Source organism: Patagioenas fasciata, chromosome 20 (assembly GCF_037038585.1).
Source record: "Patagioenas fasciata isolate bPatFas1 chromosome 20, bPatFas1.hap1, whole genome shotgun sequence".
NCBI lineage: Eukaryota > Metazoa > Chordata > Aves > Columbiformes > Columbidae > Patagioenas > Patagioenas fasciata.
Genome location: NC_092539.1, coordinates 167,676 through 193,693, shown reverse-complemented (window position 1 = coordinate 193,693; position 26,018 = coordinate 167,676). Strand labels below are relative to the sequence as shown.

Below are 26,018 nucleotides of genomic sequence, written 5' to 3'. Positions count from 1 at the left end.
CGAGTTACAACCAATCACGTTGTTGTAAGGCGCGTGGACAGGGCAGCTTTGCTATAAAGCCAGCCCGGTCCGACAATAAAGCGAACTCTGTGAACATCATATTGGTGTGTCAGGTTCCGTGGCTCGCATGGATAAAGCAACACCTGGGCAGTGCCAGGCGGTGTGAGCAGGACAGAGCTGAGCACACAGCGGGTGGGACGGGGTCTGTGACACGGACAGGGAGCAGACCCAGGGACAGAGACACAGCTGCAGGAGCACAGACATGGGCAGGAAGAGTTAACTGCTACCAGAAATGCTGGGGATGGGATTTAGGAACCTCTCTCACATCCCCTGCAGTGCAGACACATTTCCCAGTGCAACCCCTGATCTCCTCTCCTCTCCATCAGAGCCTCTGCCCCGAAGCCATGGGGTCCAGGTCCTGAGTCTCCACCTCAGCAGCTGGACCTCCAGGGGAAGGGTTCCTGGAACGTGAAACACAAAAAAGGTGCTAAAAGTACTTGCTCTACAGTGTCATTTCATGAGTGGCAGCAGCACAGTCGGGTAAGGAGAAGGTTCCACAGCATGCCCGTCTGCCTTTCTGTCCTTGCTTTATTTCTCAGAAGCACTGCAGTGTCCTTCCCTGTTTCTTCACCTGTTCCTGGAGCTCTTGCTCTCTGGGGTTGGGGTGGGACATGCAGCTGAAATATTCCCATGGTATGCATGGTCTTAGGAGCAAAGCACCGTGACTCAGCCTAAGTAGATCTGCCGCTTATTCTTTTGTACTGCCAGCAGATTGTGGAAGTAGAGTATAAAACCCATCCTTATGGAGAGATCTGTGCATTTTAGGCTTACTCTAAGTAAGCGGGACCGGCGGGCAAGGACTGAACCGGACCGGACCGCACCGGACCAGCGGGAAAGGACTGAACTGAACCGGACTGCACCGGACTGGCGGGAAAGGCCTGAACTGAACCGAACCGAACCGGACCGGACCGGACCGCTGCGGGACAGTGTACGCGACTCTACGAGTCGAGCTTTTCGACCCTCGCGATCCGTGCACACGCTCGGCGAGTCCGTGTCTGGAGTTTCGGGGCTCGCGCGTGGCGTGGGGATGCGGGTTTCGTGGCGGTGTTTTTTTTTTTTTTGGTGGGGGTTTATTTCGGCAGGGGCGGCGGGGTCGTGGTGGTGTCGTCGTGCCCCCCACCCGCATCTGCCGCCGCCGTATAATTTCACTTCGTGTTCCGGCTCAGACTGCACGGCGAGCACAAACACCCCCCCTCCCCGCCCGCACCCCAAAGCGCGGTCTCTCCCGCCCTCGCCTTGCCCCCCGCCCCCTCCGGCCCACCCGCGGGAAGGGCCGGAGGGGGTCGGCAACTGCGCGCGCCGCGCATGCGCGCTCTCCCCGGCAACCGGCCCCCTGCCCCCCGCCAGGTGCCCAACGGTCAGTCGCTCGGAGTCAAGCCCGTCGGGCGGGCGGTCGCGGGGAGGCCAGCGCGGGAGCGTCTTGCCGATCGGCCGAGGAACCCCGCGCGCGGGTAGGCAGGGAGGCAGGCGGGCCGGGCCGGGGAGACGGGGACGGGGACGCGGTGTCTCTATGCCTCCCCGGGGGGAGGCAAAGCCGCTGGCGGGGTCGGTTTCTTCTTCAGCCCGCGGCCGGGGCGGGCAGCGGGCCGAGGGACCGAGCGAGCGAGCCACCGAGGAAGAAGCGCGGGAGGCGGCAGCACGGGCAGGTGAGGGGGTTAGGCCTCCGACAGCGGGGCTGAGAAACCGCGGGACGCCCGCGTGCCCCCCCCCCCCCCCCCGTCCCCCCCCCCCCCCGCCGTCCACCCCCCCCGCCGTCCACCCCCGTCCACCCCGGGCACGGAGCCGGCAGGGACGCCCCGGCTTCCCGGGGGGGAGGCGAACTCGCTGGCGAAAGGCCGGGGCGGGGGGTGGGGAGGAACTCTGGGCGGGGATGGGCGGCCGGGCTCGCTGCGGCGGACTGGGGCGGGCAGGCGGTGGTTGGGGCCGGGGAAAGCCGCCGCCTGTGCTCTCATTGCCCCTCCTGGTACAGTGTTAGGGGAGTTTAGGGGATGGACAGTGAGCAATGAACGGTTATAGAGTTGAAAAGAAAAATGACCCTATCTAAAGGACAGTCTCTCCCAGGATGTGAGTCTCTGCAGTGCAACCCTTTGCTAATTGCAAGGCAGAGAGCAGATGATTCAGTAAGTGGGGTTTATGGATCACAAATAGACATTAGTAGAAAAGATGCCCTGGGAAGGTTCAAAATATATGGAGGTACAAATGCCTGGGTAGAATGGATCAAATATATGGTGCAAAGCCTAAACGAGCAATTGCTATGCCTGTGCGGCAGGAAGGCCTGCGGCCCAAGTGGTACCCTTCCCTCTGGGGTGGAGCGAAGATTGACAGGGGATGGAGTGCGTCTTAGCCTTATGCCAAGACTCTACGGCGTGGAGAAATAAGTCGTGTCATACTCTCTCCCTCCTGTTTCCAGCTTTGCAGGGGAAAATATCAAAATCCCCCTGGCATTTTCAGGAATAATTGGAAATCATACTGCCTGTCTCTCACGACGCGGCAGGAATGATACCAAGTTCCTAGGAACATGAGTAGGTGTGCAGAGACACGGGAAGTTGGTCCTCATATGTCCTCAAATGCTTCTTGAGTGGATCTTTGGTGGTACTGTGGGAAGATGACACTTCATTCCATTTTATCCCCCACTGGGAAGGTACCTGTGACGTCGTACAATTGGAAATTCCTTTTACCCTGGCATTTGAACCCTGTGATCCATCAGGGCAACAGAAAAATGAGTTGAGGGCTTTCCTCTGATGACAGGGTTTATTTCAATTAGATTGGGGTCCCCAGAGGAGTCCCCAAGGAACACAAAGCAAGAAGTCAAGTTAGCTGCGGGTTCTGAGTCCTTTTTGTTTTGGTAGGTAACTACAAACAAGAATGTAGACGGGATAAATAACATTTATTTATAAGTTATACTAGACAAGCAGTTAAATGAATCACGAAACAATTAGATGCTACTAGTAGAATGGCATGGGAAAATAACATGGTCCCCGATACGATGTTGGCAGAAAAAGGTGATATATGTCTAACCACAGCTTCAGCAGAAGAATTGGCTGAGAATTCAGGTGTAGATAGTCCACTCATGGGATTGTTAGAATCTTGGTTTGGAATATTGAGAGAAATTACTTCTTTAATCGAAATAACAGAAGCACTGATTTCTATAGCATGCTACATCATTGTGTGTCTGCGAGGACTTGTTCAACACCTTATTGGACAGCTCTATCAAAGCAAGTGCCTTTAGGGCCACTGCCATGCTCAGATAAAATGATCCTGCTAAAAGAAGGGGGGTGGTGCTGGCAGTGTGGGACAACAGCCTGCGTGCTTCAGGGTGGGGGCAGCGGCTGGTTCTGTAGTTAACAAAACAAGAAAAAGGCCCCTCCCGTCATGGGGTTGAAGTTTCTTCTGTCCAGGTTTTCATTAGTGTTGCCCCCATATCTACCAAAAATTCTACTTGTTTGTTCTTTTGGGTTTCTTCTTCCCAATGCGGGAAGCACCACCCAGGCTGGTCCCCCAGAAGGACCAAAAGGTGACTGTGAAAAACAGAGTTTTCCAGGTTGCGCCCGGGTTACCCTCCGTGGTGTTTCGCAGGCTTTCTTCACTCTAGAATGGCGAATCCAGGCATTCTGTTCTCTGATATTGGTAGCAGTCAGGGGGTCTTGAAATGGACCTTCCTGTTATGGTTTCAAAGTTTTCTGCAAAAGACTTCACATACTCGTCAGTAAAATGTGGCCCTCAATCAGAGGATCTAACAGCTGGGCCTCCAAGCCTTGGTATTATTTTGTGTATCAGTGTTGTAGTCACCTCCTAAGCTTTTGCTGTCCTGGTAGGGAACGCTTCTGGCCAACCTGAAAAAACATCAGTTAATACCAACAAATATCGGTACCCCCCTTTTCCTGGGAGTTCTGAACAATCAGTTTGCCGTTGTGGTCCAGGCCCATTCCCTTTCCCCATTTGACCCATTTCTAGCTTGGGCATATTTTTGGGATTAGTCTGGAGGCAAAGATCACACCGCTGTCACCTCTTCCACCGTGACAGACAAATCTCTAGCTCCTGTCTCCCTAATCAAATGTTTGCGTAGTGGTTCTAGTCCCCAAGGCCCCTTCTTCTGTTCTTCCCTTCCTAAAGGCCAAACCAGGTGAGAGGGGATGGTAAGTTTTCCCTGGGGGGTATGAACCCACCCTTCCTTATGATGTGATTCCTCTAAATCTACGATGAGTTTCGATTCTCTTTAGTACACTCTGGCTTACCTGTTAAAGAGACCTGCCCGCCAAGGACGAGAGCACTTTGTGTTCTTACCTTGTGCTGAGCCGTTTGGTTTGCCTCTCTGTCCGCCAGCCTTTTCCGATTCCGAGCTCACTTTCTGGTGCGCCTTAATGTGCGTGATTGCCGTTTTCTTAGGAAGTTGAACTGCTTCAGTAGTTCCAGTATCTCCTCCGCATGCTTGATCTGTTTGCCTCGAGAGTTCAAAAGTCCCTTTTCTTTCCAAATTGCTCTGTGCACATGCACAGCCCTGAAAGCATCCTTGGAGTCAGTATAGATGCTAACAGTTTTACCTTGAGCTAGTTCCAGAGCAGAGTAAGGGCAATTATCTCTACCTTTTGTGCGAAGGGATTTTTGGCAAAGGTCCAGATCACCTCAGGGCTGGCTGCTTCTGTCCGTAAACCACTTTTCAGCGTTTTCAGTAGGAATGTCTTCTAGATCTGGTCGATTGGATGGTGTTGCTTCGGTGGTCTCCAGGCAGTCACGATGAACTGGTTCTCCAAAGTTACCACTGAGGAAAGAAGCTGGGTTGACAATGTTGGTGACCATAATTTCTACACCATCTTGTTAGACGCTGGGGGGATACGAGCACAGTCATCTTCTGACCCATGGCAAATCTCTGGACCTCCTGTATATTCAGTACCACTGCAGCACCTGCCCGCGGGCATCCAGGCCACCCCTTTGCAGTTGCGTCTAAGTGTCTGGAGAAATAGGCCACTGCTTGTCGATCCGGGCCAAGATCCTGTGCCAATGTACCCAAGGGTATTCCCCGTTTCTCGTGAGAGAACAGGGAAAATGGTTTACTCGCATGTGGGAGTCCTAGAGCAGGGGCTGACATCAAAGCCTTTTTAAGTTTTTAAAGGCTCATGTGGCTCCCTTATTCCATTGCAGGTGTTTCTGGTCCACAGGGTCCAGGTCATGCACGTCTCCTTGGTTCTGGTAGCGATTAAAATGCCATCCACGTATTGTAGCGTCTGTCCCTCATGAGACGGGGCTTCCCAGGATTCAAAATCTTTAGCAAGCTGATTTCAAATTCTGTCGGGCTATTCTTGAATCCTTGTGGCAACACCGTCCGTGTGAGCTGGGTTTGACATTTATTTTTAGGGTTCTCTCATTCAAATGCAGATATTGTCTGGCTGGCTTCATGAGAGGGAGGCAAAAGAAAAGGCATCTTTTAAATGTAAAACAATAAACCAAGTGAAATGAGGTGTTAATACTGTCAGAAGGGTGTATGGGTCTGCTACCACTGGGTAGAGGTCCTCAGTTCTTTCGGTTATAGCTCCTAAGTCCTGAACCACCCATTATGACCCATCTGGCTTGCGGACAGGCAACACAGGGGTGTTATAACTGGACTCACATTCCTTTACTAACCCTGTCTGCAGGAATTTCTCTGTTAGTGGCCGAATCCCTACTTCTGAGCCTGGGTCAGAAGGTGGGTATCTAAGGGGAAATCCGGGTGCTGTGTGCGCGTTACACACAAGCGAGCAGCCCAGCAGGAACGGGCCAGGCGGCGACTGCCCCCCCGCTTCATCCCCCGCGGGCGGCGAGCCCGGAGGAGAGGAGCTGAGCTCCAGCTCCAGCAGCCGCCGCTCTCCCCCCCACACCTTTTTCCGCTGCTTTAGCAGGCACTCAGCTTTTGACTTCTTTTCTTCTCGCCGCAGCTGATCGAGGGGGAGCTGCCGGGCCCTGAACTTCATGTTCAAACTTCACAGCGTAGGCTTGGGCTCCTCTTGCCCTTTTTCTCTCTCCATTTAATTCCTGCGACTATAAACTTTATATGCACTTCCAATTAACTGAGCAATAGTTACGTCCCTCAGCTCCTACCTTTTGTAATTTCTTACAGGTGTCAATAAACAGCATATCAAGTGTCAATCCCTTACATTAATTTTAGATCCAAATCAGTCTGCAGTACAGCTCACCCAGAATTTCACATTCACATCACTTCCCCCACTGATTCTCTCGCATGTGTACAGATGCATCTGAAGGGGGAGCAAGGTGGTACTTTAGTAATGGAACCGGTTCTCATTTTGTAATTACCTCCCCAAACAAATTCTTTTGGTACCAAATATAAATATACAAACTAAAATACTGAGCTCAGACACACAAACCAAATACCGAGTTCAAATATGCGAAGAGATCACAGTTACAGTTATTCAAGACAACATCTCGATGTTTGCATTGCGCCTTTGAACCGCTCACTGCTCAGCCAGGCGGAGGCACCGCTGGGGCTCCTGACAAACAGGGCAGTGCGGCTGGAGCCCCATCGGCACCCGCCCCCGCCGCCCTGGGCGCTGAGCAGGCAGCAGCTGCAATAAATGGTGATGGGCAACCAAGCACTGGTGTGGTCTGAGTGGGGTTCCATGGGGCAGGATGGCAGAAAGCCCCTCTGTGTTTGCTTTTTCAGGAGAAAAATAAGTGCTAAAAAGCCACTTTGGGGGTGCCCAGGTGGATCCAGTGGTATCCAGACCCCCCCCAGAGGGAGCATCCCCCAGCACCCCCAAGTCCTTCGCAGGGCTGCTCTCAGGCCCTCCATCCCCAGCTTGTGTTGATACCCGTGGTTGCCCGGGGCAGCTGCGTCTCCCAGGCGAGCTGGGTCCCGCCCCGGCCCGCCCCCGGCTCCTCGCAGTGTCCCTTCCCCCGGGCAACGCGGCTCTTCCCCGCCAACACCCGCCGGTGCCGGCCGGATGGAGCAGGCGGTGGAGCCGGTGCCCGGCGCCGAGCGGCTGTGCCGGTGCGCGGCGCGGGGGCTGGGGGTGCCGGCGGAGCGCTGGGAGCGCTGGGCAGGCGGGGAGGCGGCGGGGCCGCTGCTGCGGAGCTTCCTGGCGGGGCCGGCGGGGCCGGCGCTGCTGCTCTGGCGGGGCCCGGCCGGGGAGCTGGAGCTGGGGCCGCCCCCGCCGCCCCCCGCCGCCCGCCGCAAGGGGCTGTTCTTCCTGCGGGCCCCCGGCGCCGGCCCCGGGGAGCTGCTCAGCGGGGACCTGCCCGCCGATGCCCTGCGGCACTTTGCCGCCCTCGTGGAGGAGGTGAGGATGAGGGGCCACGGGGGCAGGCTCAACATGAGGAGAAATTTGTTTGCTGGGAGGTGCCAGAGCCTGGCCCAGGCTGCCCAGGGCGGGTGTGGAGTCTCCTTCTCTGAGACATTGAAACTCGCCTGGACCCACCTGTGTGATCTGCTCTGTGACCCTGCGTGAGCAGGGCTTGGACTGGGGGATCTGCAGAGATCCCTTCAACCTAACCAGGCTGGGATCCTGTGAGGCCTGGGCAGCCCCGGAGGTGCAGAGGGAGCCCTGGCACCCATGAGTACCGGGTGCCCCTCGCACATGGCAGCGGGGAAGGTGTCCCCTCCTACAGACAGGCTCCTTGGCCTCCCTCCCTTCTCTGCTGATGCACTTGTACCCTTAACTCTGCCCTTTGCAGTACCATGGACGGCTTTAGAACTCATATAAACCACCTGAATGCTGATCCACATCAGCTCTGTCTATCAGTGGGGTCCTTGTGGGACTGATGTACCCACAGGTGCTGGAGGGGACATCTGCAGGTCACCTACTCCAAACCCCTGCTCAAGCAGGGCCATCCAGAGCCAGTTGCCCAGGGCCATGTCCAGGTAGCTCTTCATTATCTCTAAGGATGGAGACTTCACAACCTCTTTGAGCAACCTGGGCCAGTGCTCGATTACTCTCATAGTGAAAAAGTGTTTTGTGATGTTCAGGAGCCTCCTGTAGCTCAGTGTCGGGTTATCTCAGGTGGGCTGATGTTTTCTTAAAGAGATCGTCAAGAGGTTCGAGTGCTTTTGCTTTGCTGTGTTATTAGCCTGAACTAGACAATGTTGTTTCGGTTTATTCCTGATGGCTCCTCACCGGGAGAAGTCTCAGGAATGAGGCTGTAATGGGAAAGCAGAGGAGCTGCTGGATTTGAGAAGCTCTGATCATGATGTTTGGTATATTAAGATGGTGACTGATAGATTGGATTCCCAAGAGCAGGCTGCCAGACTGGTTATCCTGGTTTTGTGAGAAAACACGTTATTTATACGGGGAGCTTTTGTTTTGATGAGCCCCGTGGTCTTGCGAAGTCTGCACAAACAGTGGTTTTGCATCACGGCTGGCCAATAGCATTGCAAGCACCGTCTGCTATGGGTAGATGGTGGGGTAGGAACACTTTGGCAGATCCTGTTAAATCCTGTTTTCTGAATGCCTTTGGGAGCCGGGATTGTGCGTCCCAGCTGCGTGTTTGCAGGCTTTGCTCTCCCCTGTGCAGACATGCAGTATTTCTGCAGGGAGCAGATTGTGCCTGGTTTTCATCCTATTTTCCTCTCAAGCTTCACTTGAAGGCAAAAGCAGCGGTGGTGCTGGGTCAGGCAGATGGGGTGGGTCTGCGTGAAGGTGAAAAAGGTCTTGAATTTCCTGGGGTTGGGGTCGTGTGTTCCTCTGCCCACACTTTGTCTTTATTCAGTGAGGGGTCACAGCTGGTGACCTTGTCCACTTGTTGCTTCACTCCTGCGGTGCCGAAGGGAACACACCTGCTCTGTGGGCTGGGGCTTCATCCTGAGTCCAGTTATCATTTTAACAGTCAGAAAGAAAATGAACGGCTATCATTTGCCTGGTTACAACATCACTGGCATTAGCAGTCCACGTGCTTTAAGTAATAGAGACACATCTTGCTAATAATGCAGCTAAAACTGCTGAAGGTGAACTCGTCAGCACCTGCCCGTGTGTTCCCTGGGGTTGTGCTCCCCCTTCCCACGGCTCCCTGGGCACGAAGGTGGCTGGTCGGGTCTTCTTCGGGTCTACAGAGCCAGCCACAGTTCCAAAGAGTCTTCAGCATCCTGGGACAGCACCATGGAGGTGCTGAGCTGCTTTATTCCGTTTCAATTTTATGTCCATTTGCAGCTATTTTTATGCCTTTAGTCACCTCCCCCCCCTCCCCTACCCCCACCCTGAGTCCAGTAACACAAAGGGCTGTTGTTTGTCACTAGGGACAACCTGGCTTTGTTAGGCTGTTGCCACAGGCTGGTCCCAGTGCAGAGCCAGCCAGGATAGGTGACAGACACGGTGTTGCTGTCACAGCTCAAACAAGCCAAAAGCAGCTCAAATCTGGGCAAACCCCGACCAGCCCCACAACCCCACGCTGCCGGGTCAGTAAAAGTGCTGATAAAGGCAAAGCTCCTGTTTGGTGGGCTGCAGCTGGGACCTGGGGGACCCTCACCACCAGTGTATCCCAGGGGGTACCAGCAGACCTTCCCTTGCAGCACACTGAGCTCAGCCCAGCCCTGGCAGGCTCAAAGGGCAGCCTGACGGCTGTGCCCATGGGCAGGGACATGGGGACCAAGCACCGGGGACAGTTGTGAGGGCAAGGGACAGCAGCCCATGGGGCCATCTCCAGTTGCGGGCTTGAAAGGCTGGGAGAGCCTGGGGATGGGGCTGCTCACTTTGCCTACTGGCTTCCACCCTCCTTGGCTGCTTGGATTTGGGGAAAAGGGTGTTCTGCTGTATAAAGTGGGCCTGTAGAGATGCCCATTCATCATCAGCTGCCTCTATTTCACATGGGAACTGCTTGAGACAGCAATGAATATGGGTCTCCAGGCTTGGCCAAGCACAGACCTCAGAGCCTGGTGGCCCGTCCGTCTCCTGCTGCACTTTTTTCTCCATTGGTCTTCCGTGACTCCCGCTGTAGGTGATCGTGCCCATCCTAACGAACAAGAAGAACCATCAGGGCTGGCCACAAGTGGTGTCACAAGACATCGTGCGTCATGTCCACAACCTCAAAAGTACCATTTTCACAGTTGTTGGCCAAGTAGACGGCAAGACCTTGCTGCCTCTCCCAGCTGGCTCAGAGGGAATTGAGGACATTGATCTGGAAAATGAGAAATCGTGAGTACCACCCCAAAATAACAGGTTCTGGAAGGTCCAGAGAAGCAGATGCGTTTGTACATCAAGTTGTCATCGTGTCTGGGCTGCGTGCGTGCCCCTGTGGAACCCCAGGAGATGTGTGGGTGCAGTGGAATGAATCACTCCTCAGACAGGACGTGGTGCGGGTGGGATTTTGTGAGAAGTTACTGCTTCCAAGGCAGTGGGGTGACCTGTCCTCAGCTTCCCAGCCCACTTGGTGGTGTTTCTTGCTGAATTAAGTGAGTTAATGACTGCAGGGATGTAGAATATTTTGAGGGAGAATGGTATGGGGAGAGAGAATCTTGCTGGATGTGTGAGTCTCCAGGTCAGATCCTGAACCTGAATGGATCTTATGTGACAATGACTGGCTGTGCAGAGAGGTGGCGACTGGCTCTTCATTTCCACCATTCACTTTATGAACAGTGTTGTTGCCCACACTGCTGCAGACATTCAGCCATTTTCTCCAGAGTGTAATTCCTATATTAAACCAGTGACAAAATCTTATGGGGTTTGATTGTTTTGTGGTTTTGAAATGTGAAACCCTGTAAAATCCAGCTGCCCACACGGCCATTGGAAGTAGATCCAACTGAGCAATGCACATCAACAAAGTTAATCACGTACTCTGTTTACTACAGCATGGAACGGATAGATAAATCTCTGGTGTATGCCATGGAGTCGGCCATCATAGACTGGAGCCACCAGATCCAGGAGGCACTGAAGAAAGAGTCTTCAGAGCCTCTCCTGCAAGGCAGCAATCCGAACCCGAAGGTGGAGCTGGAGTTCTGGAAGAACAGGTACCCAGAGCAGCCTGGCCAGTGCATGGTGCCCTGTGGTGCTGGTTTTGTGTAGAGGGAGAGTGCTGGTGGTGGAGCTGCTAATTCCATGAGTTGAGAAGAACAGGCCACCTGGGGTTCATGTAGGCTTCAACTAAGGAAAATTGCTCCCACACAGAAAATCATCATGATCTGCAAAGTGCCTGGGAGGTCACTGGGCAGCTGGCTGTGTTTTAACTTAGCCCCACCACAGGGGCTACACCTCAAGGGACTTTTTTCAGAAATGCCCTTTACAGAATCCCAGGCTGGTTGGGCTGAAGGGACCTCTGCAGATCCCCAGTCCAAGCCCTGCTCACGCAGGGTCACAGAGCAGATCACACAGGTGGGTCCAGGCGGGTTCGAATGTCTCAGAGAAGGAGACTCCACACCCGCTCTGGGCACTCTTTGGTCACTGTTCACTAGGAGCCATCCACAGGAGTAATTGCTGATGGACACCTGCTGGGGGCTGTCTGGAAATGGTGCATCTCAGCTGGCTGCTGTTCATCTGTCAGGGCCAGAGGGGCTTTAGATGCTCAGGAGCCTGGGAGTGGTATTTCCTCCTGCCCTTTGAAAACCTTTGTGCTGTACTGGTTCAGGCTGACTCGGGGCAAAGCCCTGCTGGCTGGAGAGCTGTTGCTAATGCCTGCAGAAACACGATGGCTTTTTTTCAGCGATGTTCTGTCAGTAGCAGAGCTGCTGTCATGCTGAACTCAGCACTTTCTGTCCTGTAGGGTTTGTCTGTGCCTCATGCAGCTTTCTCCCATTTCCACAGTCCATGTGTAGCTGGAGGAAGCCCTGAATCAGGCCCAGGGGAAACAGATGATGTTGGGGGACAGCTGATGGCCCAGTGTAGGTGGTAACATGGCCACCAGCATCCTGGTGTGCATCAAGAACAGTGTGGCCAGCAGGCCCAGGGCAATGACTGTCCCACTGTACTCAGCGCTGGGGAAGCCAAACCTCAAATCAGTTTTGGGCCCCTCAGGCCAAGAAAGACCTTGAGGTAGTGGAGTGAGTTGAGAGAAGGGAATAGAGCTGGTGAGGGGCTGGAGCACAAGTGTGATGGGAGTGGCTGAGGGACCTGGGGGGTTCAGCTGGAGAACAGGAGCTGAGGGGAGACCTTCTGATCTCTGCACTGCCTGAAAGGAGCTTGGAGCCAGGGGGGGTCGGGCTCTGCTCCCCAGGAACAAGCGCCAGGATGAGAGGAAACGGCCTCAAGTTGCGCCAGGGGAGGCTGAGGTTGGATATTAGGAAACATTTCTTCCCAGAAGGGGTTGTGAAGCATTGGAACAGGCTGCCCAGGGCAGTGGTGGAGTCACCATTCCTGGAGGGGTTGAACAGTCACAGAGATGACATTCTCAGGGACACGGGGCAGTGCCAGGGGTTAGGTTATGGTTGGACTCGATCTTGAGGGTCTCTTCCAACCTAACTGATTCTGTGATTCTGTGTCTCGGTTGCTGTAGGTGTGATGACCTGGAATGCATTTACAACCAGCTGACAACGAGGAAGGTCAGGAACATGATGGAGCTGCTGGAGAGAGTTGAGAGCAGCTACATCCCAGCCTTCAAAACCATGCTAATGGATGTTGAGGCAGGTGAGATGCTGGGGCAACTTTACCACAGTGCTGGCTTCTGGCCTTTCTTCATGGCCTGGTGTGACTGATTTCAAGCCAAATCTTTCTAGTTTGTGAATTGAGACTGGGCTGCTTGTGCTTGAGTCTAGGCTTTTGTTTCCAGGCTGGGACAAGCTCCATCGCTGGTCTGTTGAGCCAGACTCTTGCCAAAGTTCAGGGTGAATGGGTTTGGGAATTTATTCTGCTGTAATAAAGTGTTTGCATTACTCTAACAGGACTCACCTCAACTTCCACCAGCTCCTCTGGTGTTATTATGCAGGAACGGGAGTTCAGACTAAGAGGACAGATCTTGTACCTAAGACTGCTTTGTTAGAGCGCTGCTTCTCAGGCTTTGGCCACTGCAGCCCGAATTTCCTTGCTTTGCTTTGCTTAGGGGAGTTGAGCGCAGCCCAAGGAAATATTGCAAATCCCTGTCTGTAGTGAAAAACAGTGTAGTCCTGCTGGTCTGTCCCTGCAGACCAACACAGCTGGACATCCATGTCCAACCCAGCTGCTCTCTGGCACAATGAAACCATCTAGACTGTGTTAGCTGTGCACGTGCTGGCAGAAAACACTGTTCTTCACCACTTCACGTGCAAACATTGAATCTCTTAAGGATCTGTGTCACACTCTGCATTGTGCAGTTTAAATGGGCTGGAGAAACACCCCTTATATAAGGAGCCAAGGGTTCATTGTTAAACTAATTAATACTTTAAGGGTTTAATCAAAATACAACAAATATTTGGTTTTAATCCGGCTACAGCGATACTAACCCTAATTGGATAATTTGGACTATAATTGTTAATTTCCATTACAGCGCAGTGCAGATTTGTGTGCACCTGCTTTTAAGTCTCTGCCCCTTTCCCTGGCATTGTACTGGTGTGGCTGCTGTTGGTGGATTTGCTGGGAGGGTGATGCTGATAGTGGGAGTCTCTTCTTCCTTGGTCTTGGGCCTTAGGGGTTATTTTTGCATGCATTCAAGCACTTCTGTCACTTCTTGTTGGTCCACAGGTTTAATTGCACAACGATCTGGTTTTATTAATGCTTGCGCTCTGGGGTAATTCTTCAGGGTAAAACCACACAGCTGTACAGAGCTAAGCTAAAGCTTTCGACGAGTCAGACATCAGTTGCTTTACTGTTGACAGGTTTTCTATTACAGTCAGGACTAGTGGGGCCGTCGTCATCTGCCCACTGGACAAGGAGTTGCTTGAGCCAAAACTGAGCTAAAAAGGGCTCAGGCCAAGGCTGTACAGCCTGTCGTGCTGTACAGCAAGGCCATGGCTCACAGCCATGGCAGCACTGTATTTTTGGTGCTGTTGGGCAAATTCCGTGTGACTTTTTAGCAGTTGTGGACTCAGGCTCTCCACGAAGCCCTGTCCCAGCTCCCTGTCCCCTGCCATCACATCAGCTTATTTCTGTTCTGGTTACTGCCGCAGGTGAGTGATGTTCACGAGTGAGTGACCTGCAGCACACAGGTGGCTGAGGGTGCTCAGTGCTTGTCAGGACAGTTTCTTTTCCCAGGCACTTTTCCATGTGGTGAGGCCAGCACCCAGCTGGGAACCCAGCACACCGCAGCTGGGTGGTTCTTACCGCTTCTCACGTCTCTCAACACAGCTTTGACTGAAGCTCAGGACGTTCACCTGCACCTGACACCCCTCAAGCGCCGCTTGGAAGACGTAGAGAGGGTTGAGTTCAGCGAGGTGAAGCCTTTCCTGCTCCCCCTGCTCCACGTGGTGTGTTTGATCTGGGTCACCTCCAAGCACTACAACATGCCCGTGCGGATAGTGGTGCTGCTCCAGGAGATCTGCAACCTTCTCATTGAGCAGGTCTGTGGCTGTGATGCCTGTGTTTGCAGTCCCCTGTGTCCCCTTTCCCCTTCTTCCTATTGTCCTTCCCTGGAAAAGTGATTCTTTAGGCAACATTTAACTTAATAAACAGGTTCAAATGTGTTCAACACAAGAAGTCCTTGTTTTCCATGATGGCAGAAGTGACCTCTCAGGTGTGATTTTGCTCTTCCAGGCCCTGGTGTACCTGTCTCCAGAAGACCTTCTGAAAGGGGACATGGAGGAGAGCCTGGGCAAGGTGCGAATGGTGCTCGGTATCCTGAACATGTTCAAAGAGGCATTTGAGGAGAGAAGGGAAAAACTGCACATGTATTATGAACCAGGCCAAGAAGTGAGGGAGTGGGACTTCAGCTCCACGATGGTGTTTGCGAGGCTGGACACCTTCCTGAAGAGGCTGGAGATGGTGGAGGTGAGACTCTGGTCTTGAAAAACATTGCAAACCGTCAGGAGAACTCTGTAGCCAGGAGATCACTTGCTGGCATCTTTCCTTTCTATAGCTTCACCTGATACCAGGGAACGGGGCCACTCTTTTGCTGTTAGGTCTCCTGTTACAGCGAGTCTAAGACTGTGTTTTACTATGTCCTGCTCAGTGCATATGTAAGCTGGTCAGGTTGATAGGTGTGTTTTTTGCTCTCAGGAGTCCCGTTGGACTCCTTGCTCCTGTTGGGGCAAGAAAAGGAGGATTACTGGAGGTGTGGTTTGCACAGCTGTAAATAAAGCAATGTAATCTCCCAGGTCTCCTGGTGCCATCAGAGACAGATTTAGGTTATGGTTGGACTCAATGATCTTAAGGGTCTCTTGCAACTGAAATGGTTCTATGATTCTATGACACCCTAGAGCTGGGTCCTGCCTGTCTTGGAGAGGCCAGATGGCAGGATCCCCTTGGCTGTGCCACGTGGGCCTGGGGAGGAGCAGGGACACGTTCCTCACCAGGTTGTCCCTTCGCATCCTCATAGTCCATCAAACTGGGGTGCTGTGGCTCAGGGGTGTCCCTGTTTGCCAGATCTGTCACCTGAGGCAGGGACATTGGGGTGTCATCCCTGAGCTCCCAGTGTGGCCAAGGGCTCCTTGAGCCACAGGAGATGTTCTGCAGAGAGCAGGTCTGAGTGTGAATGTGGGAGCTCCCTATGCTCTCCTTACCACATGGCTGTGTCTGGAGACCACAGACATACAGACACCATATGTACCTGTTATACAGACACTGTATATACCTCTTATACAGATACTGTATGTACCTCTTGTACAGACCTTGCATGTACCTGTTATCTCTCACGTGGCTAACCACACACATTCATCTGCTCTCCACACACATCCCAAATGAATTTCTTTGTTGATTGTTGCTGCGTTCTCAGTGTGTAGGGTTGGATGGCCAGTGTACAGGTTGCTGGTGTTTGCAGTTTTACTGCTTTAAATGTGCCATATACTTTTATGTGTTCCTTAATTAACTATGTTGAAAACTGTCATGACTGGTGCCTATTTTAAAAGTATTCATAATGATGGTTTCCAGTAGGGTTTGATGTGAAATAAACCAAATTATGCTGGTCAGTGTAGAGAGGAATATAAATAGACACAGGAATAACTGCAGGTTATCATGAGGACAGTGTTGGTGACAGGTTTACTGGGACCCTGTAAAGGCTCTGGGGCACTGACTGCTGGGATTCCATGGATGCCATGGGCACACTGTGGATATGGGCTGCAGACAAAAGCCAGTGGGGAGGTTTTGAGCTGGGGCACTGTGCGTTTTGACCAGTGTCTGTTTCCTCCTTCCGTGGCTGTCCCACACTCCAGGGACAGTAGAAGCTGCAGTATCTGGAGTCAGAGGGAGAGCCTGCCGAGTGAGCTGTAAAACAATAATTAAAAGCATAGTGCACACCAGCCTGTTAATGAGGAAAACTGCTGCATCTCTCTCCGTCTCAATTTCCCCTCATCACTTCATTTCAAGCAACCTTGCAAGACAAAGCAAGGGACAACTGGTATTTCCACATTATTTTTTTGCCTTACTAGGTATTTGTTCAAGCGGATGTGCTGGTGTGTCGAAGTGAATATGAATGCATATGTGCATTTGTTTTTGAATTTTCATAAAAGCTGCAGTTACACTGGTGCATGGGTAGCCCATGAGCACGTGAAGAGGGAAGGATCCCTTTCCTTTGGTTCGTTGCACTGTTTCATATTACGTGTCTGTGGTAAAACCTGCTGCCCTGCTCGGGTGGCCCCAGGACAAGTGCAAGCAGAGAGTGGCCACCAGTACATTCCTGTGCACATTTCTCCTGGTCCTCTGAGACAATGGATGTTCAACCAGCCCTTACTTGGCCCTACCTAGGGAGACAGATGAGGTGGGATGGCAGCAGAGCTGCCCAGTGCTGCCACCACCACTGGGGGAGCGGGACATTTTCCCAAGAGGTGACACTGCCAGGCTGCAGAGGATGGGAAGGGAAGGGAAGGGAAGGGAAGGGAAGGGAAGGACCCGTGTGCCACCTCAGCAGAGAGGGCCAGCGGGGCAGGTGCTGCAACAGCCACTTGGACACGTGGAGGTTTGACTGCGCAGGAGCTTTGGACAGTTTGGGTACCTGTAAATATTAGAAATCTGTCCTTGGTTAATACCTATAAAATTGGGATTCTTAGCTATGCTGGATGACATATAAGAGTCTCATATCCTGCTTTGGATCTGTCCTTTAAATACACTTAAAAGCGATTTTACAGTTGTCATGGTATTTCTAGTGGCTGCAGCAGGTCTCACTGGGCAGGGACGTGTTATGAGCAGCCACTGATGCTCAGGACAGGCAGATCAGGCTCCCCCCTTCCCATCCCTGCCACCCAGCCTGAGCACCAGCGCTGTGCTTGGGAAGGTCCCTCAGCAAGTGCAACTCTGTCGTGACAACTGTTGTCATCTTCTTTTGTCAACATCATGACCTGTGTCTCCCTCCGTTGACTTTGAAGGATCTCCTGGCAACTTCCTTGGACTTGATGAAGCTGGAGAAAATTGAATTCAGTGGGATTAAAGGGAAGACCCTGGGCCAGCAGGTCCTGGACATGTATGAGGAATTCCAGGAGGCATACAAGGTGTTTTCAGAGCGAACCTATGACTGTCTTGACCTGACCAACACGGTAGGTGGGACCAGTTTGCGGGAACATCAGGAACATGTGCATGTTTCCAAAGCAGCAGTTTCCTGCTATCTTCTTCCCAGCTCTTTCCTCCTTTCATTATGATCTGATCTGGTACTGGAGGGAACAGGGAGCCGCTGGCCTTTCCTGCAGAGATTTGGGACTTCTTGCACGTCTATATCTAACATATCTTGCTAGATCAGCACCTTAGATCAGTGCAGCTGGGAAACTGGGATTTCCATGAGTTATGCACAAGCTTTTGCTGTACATGGTGCTTGCTGAGGTATAAGAGCTATACCAACACCCACATCTCTTTGCTTTCCTGCTCTTGGTATTTACCATGTTTCCCCAAAAATAAGACCTACCCCAAAAACAAGCTATAGCATGATTTTTCAGGATGCTTGAAATATGAACCCTATTCAAAAAATTAGCCCTAGTTACAGTTCATAAAAAAGTCAATTTAAATAGGGTCCAGGCAGCTATACATGTAAAAAAGTAAGCATCTTTTGCAGCAAAAATTAATATAAGACTCTGTCTTAGTTTTGGAAAAACAAGGTAGTTTGCCTGATGAGGGCCAACTCAGATCATCTCTGGGATGTGTTCGCTCCTGCCTAGATGAACACATGGCATCTGGGGCTCTCAGAATTCAAGGATGCTCTATTTTATTATCAGTAGTGCTTTAATTAAAGGAATATTCCCAGCCCTCTGGGACCTGCCTGGTGTGGGGATGGGTGGCTCGTGCTTTGCTTCCTGCAGCTCCCAGTACATCTCTGCAGGGGGTGGCACGTCCCCAGTGTTTCTTGCTGGAAAGCTGCTTGCTCCATAGCACCCCTCCTTCAGCAGGGCAGGCACAGAGGAGAGGTGACAGTGGCTCTGCAGGAGGTGGCTTGGGTTTGGTGACCCCATGGCCATTTGTGTGACTCTGAGTCATGTTTGTTCTTTCAGTGCTCTAGTTTTGCACCCTCTGCCACTGCTGGAGCCGTTTTTTTTAGCTAAAACATGGCATCTGGATCTGCTGGAGCTCAGCAGTAGCAATAGTAAAAGCTATTTCCTTGCACTTTGTCCTTTGGAAAAGAGACACATGACCTCATTTTTAGTGGTTTTGTCCAAGCTAGAACAGAAGGACTGTCACGGACTGTCAAGTTCAGTCTTTGATTTGGACTCTTTTACGTGTAGGAAAACAAATATAGATGTTACTCTTGAAGTTGAAAGGATTTATTACAATTGAAGCAAGAAAAGCAGTGCAAGAAGATGATGGAAATTACAGAAACCCAGTACTGTTGAGTTTGAAAAGGACCTCTGGAGATCACCCAGTCCACCTTCCCTGCTCAAAGCAGGCTCAGCTAGAGCAGGACTGTGACTGGTCAGGTGAAATATCTCCAAGATTACCTATGTCCAAGTGTGGAGACTCCACAGCCTCTCTGGGCAACCTGTGCGAGTGTTTTGAAACTGCCTCACTCACAACCAGCTCACCATGGAACCACAGGCTTGTTTTGACTTGAAAGTAGGTTGGATTTGGGACTCAGCAGGTGCATCCGTGGGTTTTCTGGATGATGGTGTGGTCTTCAGGCCAAGTGGTGGGGGAGAGGGTGTGGAAATAGTCCATCTTGCCTGTAGGCTGAAGATAGTGCCATGTGGGCTGTGGAAAGCCCTCAGGACCAAAGGGTCCCTCCCAGAGAAAGGGCCAACATCTCAGCCATGGGACAGCACAGAAATGTTCTCAAGCTTCGTGAGGACTTTGCCACGTTGCGATGGCTGAAGATTGGCCAGAGGAGTGGCTTAGTTCACGGTGAATAAGAGAGGGCATCTCTGGATCGAGGAGTTACAGGTACCTTCCTAGTGCCATCTTGCAGCCTCACAGCTTGTGTTTTGCCTTTGTGCAGGACTTTGAGCAGGATGCCTTTGGTTTCCAGCAGAAAGTAGAAGACATGGACCGTCGGCTGGGCACCATTTTCATCCAGGCTTTTGATGACGCCTCCAACTTGGACCACGCCTTCAAGGTTTGTTTATCGCTCCCTTGCTCTTCCCTAAAAGGGAAATCAGGGCACCCGGCTCGGTGAGAATCACGCTGAGGAGACCAGGCAGTGCTGGAGCCACAGGCACATGGGGCTGGTGTTTGCTGGTGGGACAGTGGGACTTGTAGCTTTTGGGCTGCTCTTGGTTTGGGATGCTCAGGCTGGTGGGTCCCTCACAAAGCTTTTGGATGCCAGGAGATATATTTGTGTCTCTCTCTGCAAGTTGGGGGAAATCATGCTTTTTCTAGGATTTCCTGGTGAGAATTGATATTGTTAGTATCAATTTGTTAATATTATTAATACATGGATCTGTTTCAGTTTTGGAAACAGGTTTTCTAGAAACAAAGCTGGTTTATTTATCAATTAATCTATCTTGCAGAAATAATAGCTGGGTTTGCATGTTGGGGAGCAGACGAGCATTTTGTTGGGCAGAAGAAAACTTTCTCAGCGTTAAACAAAGGAGCCATCTCCCAAGATCAAGGAAAGAAACCAATGCTGGTATATTTATCACCCAAATGCTTGTTATAACGGATGGTGTCAGGGAAGTATGGCCTCATACTCACAGCTGGCACCACATGAGACAACATTTAAGAGCTCTGTAAGCAAGGCAGTGTTGGACTTATGACAACTGAGGATGTTCTAGGGACTGCACCTGGTAGCTCACAGGAATGGCTTCACGTGTGCTGGTCAGGGTTCTGTGTAAATGGATCCACTTTTTTAATGTACTTGACCAAAATAACTTGACCGTCACTGTACCATGTTTGTAACCTTCTCTCACTGTATCTTGCCATTAAGTGTCTTTAAGTGCACAGTTATTCTGCAGCAGCAAAGACATTGGTGCAATGAAACAAACTCTTGGGCTGTTCCCAGCACAGAGCCCAAGTTATCATGTCTGATTTGAACCTAAATGGCAAATTTTTGTCCACCATGAAGGACCCAGATCTGCATTTCACACTGATTTTCTGTCCTCTGTTTAGAGTAGTTAATAACATGCTCTGCAACGGTGGTGACATGATGCTGTTGAAAGGGAAAAAGGATTAAAAAGGAGAAGCAAAAGTGGTTTTGCTGGGATTTACTTGGATTTGCTCAGAGGACTTGTTTACTTCCAGCAGGTTTCTCAGCACTTGCCCAGCGGTGACTGCTCAGGCGCTCCTTTTTTCCAGCTTTTGGTTAAGTTAATTCAAGTTTTGTCAATATGTCCTCCAAAATCAACAACCATCTTGAGGAAAACTTGGATATTGTAGATGAAACAGTGGGGAAAAGACAGCATGATAAGAATTCCTCTGGCCTGCTGTTCCCTGGGCTGTACAGCCCTGGCAGCGTGGCCAGGGCTCTGCCTCCCGCACTCTGGGACACCTTTGCTCTTCGGTTTGAGGGGCATGAATTGGGCACCGCCAAGAGCTTCATCTGCCGGGAGCCACACTCTGCTTCTTTCTGTGCCTCTTTGACCTCAGAAAGTGGTGGCTGGTGAGCAGAGGTTGCCCTGCTCTGTGCAAACACCGGAGCATTGAGTATGTTACGGAGACCAGTGTTCCTCCAGCAGCTCTGGGCCCTTGTTCTTCCCCCAGGACGTGGTTCTCATTTGCCAGTTGCCATGCAAACACCCGCAAAAGGGCGCACTGGGGCTTGGAGAGCTTTTGTGCAGTGAAATGGTTTTGGGCGATATGGTGGGGTTGGAATGTAAGATCCCCAGCCAGGCTCTGCCTGCAAGGTGGTGGGTGGTTTTGGGAAGGGGTAAATAGAGACTGCAGCCTCACAGGGCTAAATGTAACGCTGAGCTTGTCTGTTGTGCCACCAGCTGCTTGGACTCTGCTGAAGGAAGAAGGGTGATAGAGAAGTATGAAGAAATGATCCAGCTGCTCGACAGGTAAGTGGTGGCTCAGGCATGACTGTAACTATATGAAAAAAAGCCAAACCTTATAGAATCATAGAATTGTTTTGGTTGGAAGAGACCCTCATGTCCATCCATTAACACAACCCTGGCACTGCCCCGTGTCCCTGAGAACCTCGTCTCCACGTCTGTCCACCCCTCCAGGGATGATGACTCCACCACTGCCCTCGCAGCCTGTTCCAATGCCCGACAGCCCTTTGGGGAAGAAATGTTTCCTAATATCCAGTCTGAACCTCCCCTGGTGCAACTTGAGGCCATTTCCTTCTCCTTCTCTAAACCACCTTTCAGCACATTTGCAAGCCCAGGGCCTGAGAATGTCTCTTTCTAAGCCAGAAGGAATTTTGTGATGAGAGAGGAGGAGGAATCCTTTGCTACACACCACAGTCTTTCTGTGATATCTTGAAATGAGAAGTTTGCATGGGAGGGACAGGGGCTGTGCAGCCCAGCAGAAATGTTGGAACGAGATTCTTTTGGATGTAGGAGATGCTGTGGTAGAAAACCTGAGCTGACCAGAAGTCTCAATCCACTTGTGCCCATTCACAGTGTACTTACCGTGGCTGTAATGTGTGTATTCCACAAGTGGGAGTGGGATTCGTTGCACCTCACTTAATATCTTAATGTTTGATGCTAAAACTGAACTGATTGCTCTGAGCTTTTGAATGTTTGTCCCCAAATTTGAATCCTCTGCTAAGAATGGTACTTGGGGGATCTTTGTTTTCCTGACTTGATGCTGTCACTGGTTTTCAGGTGTTTGTCTTTGAAGCCAAGATCTTTATGGAGGTGGTGTGGGTGGGTTTTAAATATTCCTTGATGTTCTTCAGCCCTCAGAAGTGGACTTGGCTTTTATTTGGTTCTATGTCTTGGTGTGCGGGCTTGGCAGCTACGTGGTGGATGTTTTAATTTGTTTGTTTGTTTTTCGGCAGGTATCAGGAGAAGCTCTATGCAGACTGGTCCCAGACAGTCTCTGAAAAATCACAGTACAACCTTACTCAACCGCTTATCCGGCGAGATCCAGAAACCAAACTGATCACAGTTACTTTTGATCCCCAGGTAAGAACTAGCTTTCCTGTCTGCTGGAGGGCACGTCTCCAAGCTGTGCCCCACCGTGCATGGCAAGTCTGGTGGGATCGCTACTAGATCTGTTCTGCTGAGGTCCCTGGAGCATCTGTTATGGGTGACATGAATTAACCATCCCCTTTGTGGGCTCTGTCTCCTGGTAAAATATCAGGATTACAGTTTAAGCAGCGCAGATTGTAATTAAAGCCAGAAAGTCTGTGAGTAGCCAGATGTTAACTGGTGTCAACATCTCCAGAGCAGGTTGGTTTGACGCTGGTGTGGGGAGCGTAGGAGCATCATCCTATAGACGTGGGTTCGTGTTATGTTTACCTGAAATCTGAGCTTCCTGAAAGGGTATAAAAATCCCAGGAAAGGTTTGTTTTGTTACTTCAGTGTTGTGGCTGTTGGATTTCCTTAATTGTGGTGCAGGAGGCTTCCAGTAGGTCTCTGTTCCCTAGGGCTGCCCTCTCCAGCACAGGGAGGCCTGACCATCCCCCTGCCCAAAGCAGAGGCAGGGTCCAAGCCAGCAGAGTGCAGAGGTGGATTCAAAGGTTCTGGGGCCTGATGACAGCTGGGGCCTCTCAAATGTGAAATGCCATTTGCTGCGGAGGTGCTGAATCTCAGGGGCCTGGGAAAACATCAAACACTTCCCCCTTTCCCTGGGACTTGCTGCTGTTAGAGAAAAGTGTTGAGGTTCCAGAGCTCATTCCAGCTTGGCTCTCAGACAAAGGATTTGTCCAGCTCCTTGGAATCTCCTTGCTAAGGTGGGAAGCAAATGGCCCCAGGGGATGTTTTCCACCCTTCACCCTGGTGCCAGGGTTTGGAGCCTGTGACGTGCTGAGCATGTTCTCAGCTCCAGTCTCTGAGTGCTTCTGCGCTGCTCTCAGCTTTCCGTACTGAGGACTGCCTCATGTCCTCAGGTGCCTGCTTAGCAGCCCCTTCATGCCCTTCAGAGCAGATAGGAGCACCTCATTTTGCCTAAAGGGAGGATGTGTTTGCAACCCTTCAACATTAAAGAATCTTCCAGAGCTCACCTTCCATGGAGGAGAGGGAAAGAGGGTAAGACATCCTTGACACCATGGTGGGGATGTCTCAGACATTCCAGTGCATAAAAGGGAGGGGAGTTTGGTTCTATCTCACTTGGCCTCCTGCTCCCTCAATCCCCTGCTTTTCCCTTCCTCCCATCCCATCCTCTTCCATCCACCTCCTCAAACTGCTCCCTTCACCCTTCTGCGCTCCGTCTTTCTTTCCTCTTCTTGTCATTGTGGACATAGTCACTTTAGTATTGTAGATACTCCTCACCCCTGCCATTGCCCATACAATATACTGAATTTCTGTCACCCAGCCAAAATGTGCCGTTTCAGGAGCATTTTCCCTCTCACAAGCCACTAAACTGAGCAAAGATTTTTTTTTTTGTCTTAGAAGTGATATATTGCGTTGGAAGACCTTGCTGCTCCGTTTGTTGCAGGGACTCACTTCTACTTGGGTTTATAGTTTAATAACCCACTCAATCCCGTTCCATCACAACTCAAAGATGCTTTTGGTTGTGCCTCCTCCTGCAGGCACAGTATTGCTGAAAGACTGTATTGATGAGGATAGCTGAGAAGACCAGAGATCATCATGGCTTTTAGAGGCTGCACAGGGTTTGCTGGCTGGGTAGTTAACAGAGCTATATGTCTTTGATTGGGAAGCAAATCAGAGGCAAAGATCAATGGGAGGGAGATGGTCTGGACTAGGAGGTGTCCAGGCCCTTCTCAGAGCGTGCTGCTTTGTGAATAAAACAGCAGGAACCCCCTAAGATCCCCAGAATTGATGGGAGGGTGTCTACCAGGTGAATGGGGAGGATTGTCTCACATTCAGCTCTCTGCCTTGTTTCTGCAGCTGGTGTCGGTGCTGAGGGAGCTGAGCTACCTGTCTGGCAGCCGGCTGGGAGCCATCCCACCCACGGCAGCAGAAATCTATTCCTCCAAGGAGTCATACCGGCAGCTGGCGGCCAACTTGGAGCTGATGGTGAACAGATACAACAAGGTCCTGAAGACAGTCCTGGAGGTCGAATACCCTCTCATACAGGAGCAGCTGTGGGATATTAACTTGAAGCTGAAGAAGGCAGAAGAAACACTCAACTGGAAGATGGAGGGTGAGCTAGCTCTGTGTTAGGGCAAAAGAGGCCGTACAGGATTTCACAGAATCCCAGACTGGTGAGGGCTGAAGAGACCTCTGGAGATCTCCCAGTCCAACCCCCCTGCTCACGCAGGGTCACAGAGCAGATCACACAGGTGGGTCCAGGCGGGTTTCAATGTCTCACAGAAGGAGACTCCACACCCGCTCTGGGCAGCCTGGGCCAGGCTCTGGCACCTCCCAGCAAACAAGTTTCTGCTCATGTTCAGATGGAGCCTCCTGTGTTTCAGTCTGTACCCGTTGCCCCTCACCCTGGTGCTGGGCACCACTGAACAGAGTCTGGTCCATCCTCTGACACCCACCCTGAGATATTGATCCCATTGATCAGATCCCTCTCAGCTTCTCTTCTCCAGCTCAACAGCCCCAGCTCTCTCAGCCTTTCCTCAGAAGAAAAATGCTCTAGACCCCTCAGCATCTTGGTAGCCACCGCTGGGCTCTCCCCAGTAATTCCTTGTCCTTCTTAAACTGGGGTGCCCAGAACTGGACACACCACTCAGATGGGGCCTCACGAGTGCAGAGCAGAGGGGGAGGATTCACCTCCCTCGACCTGCTGGCCACACTCCTACTCACGCAGCCCAGGTACCATCAACCTTCTTGGCCACAGGGCACATTGCTCATGGTTAACCTGCTCACTTGGGTCTCATCAGATTCCTCCCATGTCCCCAGCCTCCATCACCTGGTTCCCAGTGACAGTTCACAGCAGGGCAGGGGACTCTCCAGCAGAGCCAGCACTGGGGAGACAAAGGGCAGCCCCCAGCCTGCCTGCTCCTTCCCATCTTACCTTGATCTGCTTGGGCTGGGGACAGGATCCTGATCCCTTCAGCTTCCCTCTGGGCTTTTGGGGAAGAGAGGCTGCCCTGTAAGCAGTGATGCTGAGGAAACGGCAAGATTGGGGTTTGTGAGAGCTGGCAAGGCTGGGGTTGAAGAGTCTGCTCCCTGCCCGTGCCAGCCCAAGTGACCCACTGTGTGGTCATGTCCCTGTGTCCCCAAGGCACTGCTTTCTCCCTGAGTTGTGCAGGGACTGGGACCCCTTGGCCCAGCCATCTGGCTTGGGACAGACTTCTCCCGGTGGGGGCCAGGGCCACCTCGTTATCCTTTCCAGCCAGATGAAATACTGTGGTTAGTGGTGAGGTTTGTGCACCGTGACTTTGGGATGATTTAACCAGTGTTCTTGCTTGATCAGTTTTAACTGCAAAGCAGAATGGAGGAAGACAATTTGTTTCCTCTTGGTGAAAGCAAACTGCTCGCTGTTGGAATATATATTTCTGTCATCAGGCTTGTGGTATGAACAGGAACAAGTGTCCTCCCTTGGGAACTTGCA

The 26,018-nt window shown here is 51.7% G+C and overlaps 1 pseudogene; it reads left to right on the top strand.

Moving 5' to 3' along the window:
* Positions 1–1,279: 1,279 nt before the first annotated feature.
* The window catches only part of LOC136115870 (dynein axonemal heavy chain 9-like), a 77,643-nt pseudogene continuing 52,904 nt past the window's right edge, over positions 1,280–26,018 (top strand).